The sequence below is a fragment of the Rhipicephalus microplus genome, chromosome 1 (genome assembly GCF_043290135.1).
Source record: "Rhipicephalus microplus isolate Deutch F79 chromosome 1, USDA_Rmic, whole genome shotgun sequence".
Taxonomy (NCBI): Eukaryota; Metazoa; Arthropoda; class Arachnida; order Ixodida; family Ixodidae; genus Rhipicephalus; species Rhipicephalus microplus.
This window is the reverse complement of record NC_134700.1, coordinates 207,327,235-207,331,810: the sequence shown is the minus strand read 5'-3', so window position 1 is coordinate 207,331,810 and position 4,576 is coordinate 207,327,235. Positions and strand designations below refer to the sequence as shown.

General features: G+C 44.1%; 1 non-coding gene across 1 annotated transcript; it reads left to right on the top strand.

The window, feature by feature from the left end:
• The first annotated feature begins 3,259 nt into the window (after positions 1–3,259).
• On the top strand, positions 3,260–3,423 carry LOC142771636 (U1 spliceosomal RNA). The gene has a single exon (XR_012886036.1). It is a non-coding gene; the product is annotated as a U1 spliceosomal RNA (small nuclear RNA).
• The last annotated feature ends 1,153 nt before the right edge of the window (positions 3,424–4,576 follow it).

Below are 4,576 nucleotides of genomic sequence, written 5' to 3'. Positions count from 1 at the left end.
CTAATGTTGAAATCGAAAATCAGATGCTCAAGCAGGTGGTTCTCGCATAACTTATGCTTTGATGCAGCGGGATGTTCTTGCTTGATATGCCCGGCACGAGAGCTGGTGCCAACGTTCTCGTGTTCTGGTTTATCACTTGTCAATCAATAGAGAATCAGCAAAAAAGCTCTATATTTGCACGTTCTTTGATTGATTGATTTGTGGGGTTTAACGTCCCAAAACGACTATATGATTATGAGAGACGCCGTAGTGGAGGGCTCCGGAAATTTCGACCACCTGGGGTTCTTTAACGTGCACCCAAATCTGAGCACACGGGCCTACAAAATTTCCGCCTGCATCGGAAATGCAGCCACCGCAGCCGGGATTCGAACCCGCGACCTGCGGGTCAGAAGCCGAGTACCTTAGCCACTAGACCACCGCGGTGGGGGCCCGTTCATTTCAATTATAACCTTTAGTTAAGAAGCCAAGTACCTTAGCCACTAGACCACCGCGGCGGGGGCCCGTTCATTTCAATTATAACCTTTAGTTAAGTATCCAGAGATGTACAGCTCCTGCTGATTGTGACCAGGCCCCGTTGTGACACTTTTCTGTTCTCGGCCAGCATTGTTTTTTTTTTCTTGAGCCTTGTGCTTCATGCTATGGTCTCTAGAATGTATTCCAAGGACTATGTGATGCTTGTGCGTACATTTTTCTTCTTCCATGGTACGTTTTCTCAATATAACTGTGCTGCTTACTTGACTGCTAAAAACAGCCAAATTGGGTAACTTCCGTGTTGTCCGGCAGTTAACTCTTCGCTAGAAAGTGTTCGCTTGTTACATAAAACTTCCGCGTCTAAATGCTCCATGTAATTGATATACGCGCGTAATATTTGATCTAATTGAGCAATCTTTGTATACCTTAGCCCATTTTGCAATAATGAAGTTCCTGCAGCCCTGTACATTTGTACATGTGAGGCGCAAATGTACGCCTACACGACTTTACTACGTCTCCCACTTTAGTGATTTGTGCGTAAAACAGCATTGCACTGTTGCTACGCCAATCTTCCTGGTCACGATGTGTTGAAGCGAGTGCGCAAAATGTACATTCCACCGAATTCAAAAACATTCTTCTATAAACTCCACTCTGAAACATTGGCACTAAACACATGGTTAGAAAGAAAAGGTATTTTCATTCTGTCTGTTAACTGCCGTCTATGTGATGTACCGGAAACGATTGAACATTGCTTTGTTAGCTGCAAAGATGCCATAATATTTTGGAATGTCCTTCAGCGAGCACTGAAAAAACGTTTCGTCATTAATTCTCACACAATACGTTCTCTTCTGCCAGCAACACTTGATGAAGTACCATATGATATGTTTTTCCTCATGGGTTTGCACAGCTTGTGGAAGACACGAATGCAAGATCGCAATGCAGAGCCCACCACCTCTTCAAGCGCACACTTCATTCAAATGGCTATCCACCTAAAAAACATCTACGACGAGCTAGACTTTAGACCGGACTGGTGCTCCGTCTTAGAGAACTGTTTGACCTCACCGCTTTTTTGTTTGTATAACACGATGTGAAGAACTCTTCATGTGAGGAACTCATGCTGTGTTAGCCATTTTTACCTGTGTCACACGGGCGCGCAAAAAGTCTTTTAAGTAAGCGGTCTTTTACGAAGTTGAAAGGCTTTTAACAAAGAGGTGTTTGCGGTGCAGACACACGGCAGCAACGATCTGCTTTAAGTGTTTTCGTTCGAAGACGCTAGCGAAAGCGTGGCGCTAGCAGTTAAAAGAGAAGCAATGAAAATTAAACGATGTATCACGATGTACAAATTAACGACTTGTTGCACTGCTCATTTCTTCAAATAAATTTAAGAATAAGAGATGAAGAAACACCAATGTGAAAGTTTTTTGCACTAGATAAGGAAGCATTCCCAAGTCCGTCTGGCACCACTGTGCTTTTATTTACCGTATTTGTTTTTCGCTGCTCTCGACACGTTATGGGCGACCATACGGGAGAAAAAGCGAGGATCGCAAGCCTCACGGCCTGCCTTCTCGCTCTGGAAAGCGAGGCAGACGCTGCAAAAGCCTCCAAGGAGATGATAAAGCAGCGCAAAACCGAGCGTCACCACGTGATATTGCCGACGCGTTGTAGCTGCTTACGAGAGTAGAAAAGGAAATAACCATTAAAAGAGTTCATTACACCTTCTGCGGGATATGAAATTTGTTTTTACAAAGAGTTTTGGTGACAGAAAAATAAGCATTCGCTCTTTTTTTGCCACCAATCGAAAATTGCTGGCGTTCACTGGTTTCGAGGCTACTCATTCGGAGCCGTAAAAGAGATCGACGAACGCCGTTTACGAAAAAGACCGCTTCTGAAAAGGAGTTCGCTCTGTGCCGTGTGTCTGCTGTCAGGAACTCCTTTTCGGAAAAAGACCGCTTACTTAAAAGACTATTAAGTGCCCGTGTGACAGGGGTATTAGTGTTTATGAGTAGCACTTGAGCGCTTACTTTGGCGATTTGATTGTACTTTTGTTCGCTTGATTTTGTCTTTATTGCCCAAGTACTTTAATAAATACCATGAAAAAAAAGTGCGCAGTGTTGTCGAGACTTTTGACCCCGTTCCGGAGTGGCTTCCCGTTCTTGACGCTTGTGGGTGTTTGCCTGACTTCTGATAAAGTATGTTCTGTGTACTTTACTGGTGATAATGTCATTCATTAAAGAATAAGAAGTGGCGTCAGTGTAATAAAGAAAAAAAAAGTCGGTGGTTCAGTGGTAGAATGCTCGCTTGCCACGTGGGTGGGCCGGGTTCGACTCCCGGCCGACGCAGTTTTTTTTCTTTTATATTTCGTTTTTATTTTACTGATTTGTTTTGTTTGCCAAGGTGATGCCATAACATTTCTTTCTTCGCGATCACAATTGGATATTAAGGATTTCAGGACAGCTAGTCCGATGAATCGTACGTCCTGTTCATGACCATTAGATACAAATTACCACTGCAGTGGCGCCTCTGGCGGCGTACAGAACGTTCTCGCTGGTTCTGCGAATGCTGGAGTGATACCCGCTCAAATTTCAAGCCTTTATCAATATTTGTGCGAGCGAAAAGCAATTTGATATAACAGGACTGTGTGAATTTGTGTACTGGGTGTCCTCAATGCGATGGCTTCACATATTCAAATTAAAAAAAGAGGAGAAACCTCACGCCATCTTCCACAACTCCCATGCGCTTCCTAGGGGGTCGCTATCAGTGGTTACCGAGTTCAAAACGTTTCAACGGCATACTTACCTGGTGCCGGGGTAACCGTGATCAACTAGGCGGCGCCCCCAGGGAGAGGCGTGGGCATTGCACTGCGCTCGTGCTGACCCCTGCCACTACCCCAAACTGGGGCAGATGGGGCATGCAATTTTTGGTAGTGGGGGACTGCGTTCGCGCTATCCCCCTAATATTGTATCGAAAGAAAGATTCCGGGTACTTAATACCACAGAATACCTACCAGTTTAGAGAATGGAAATTGTACCTGTGGTCTATTCAATAACATGCAAATACGTAGCGGTGGCGTACTGAACTGCTATACCGCGAGGCCAGATGACGCGGGTAGTACTATCATAATTAATAAACGGACGCGTTTTTTTTTTAGCAGGTGGGGTAGCTCGTGCTGCTCGCTTCCTCTGGTATTTTCTTTTTCGTTGCTAAATCGCGCTTCGCGTCTGTAATTATCGCCAGGTGACCTAGTTGGCTTCGACTGGCAAAAAACAACGTCAATTAAGTAAGGTTTGCATCGTTTATTGCGAGTGTCCAAGCCGGTACAACCAATGTATACGGTCGGGTCCGAACAAAACAAGTCACTCATACATATTGAAAGCTTTCAATCCATGTGTAAAGACTCTTGGAAAGCTAACAAGCATATGCATATTACTGAACATCGAGATCGCTGAATGAGCGTCGGTCTCATCGTGTTGCGGCGTTCGAGTTTAATAGCGTGCCTTCAAGACAAGGGTCGGATTCTGCCGTCAGATGCGGCGCTTGCCCTGTAGTGTTGATCTTCAAGTGAAGTGAATGCATGATGCGGAACCGGAAAGGAAACTTGGACATTGCCTATAAATAGCTCGAAAATTGAGAGCAATGTAGTTTTGCTAAATTTGAAAAATAAGCGATTGCGGATGCGTGCATTTCTGAATCTTTCTCGCTCTGCAATGCTACATTGAGTACTTCACAATTCTGCAATGTCGCGTCGTGTCGAGAGCGTAGGCACTAGTTTAATACTCAGTCGTGAGCCAATATCATAGGTATTATATATTTAGGGGATGGGCCTAAAATATTTCAGGCTTGCTACATTTATTGTTAGAGTTAAGTTACAAAGTTACCACAGCTAGAATTTCTCGTCGCAGGTAATGACCAGTCTGCTAAGTATGCAGCGAACATGTATGCTAAAGGGACATTTATGAGGTGTGTGCTTACAGATCGAAAAAGCCCAATTCTAAGAAAATAAGCTTCAGGTATGCATTGTACAACTTTGTTATCTGTACATCTTTGTTGGTACTCTTACAACACACTATCTGCTCAGCCTTGAGCACAATCTCTTTTTTTTTTTGCA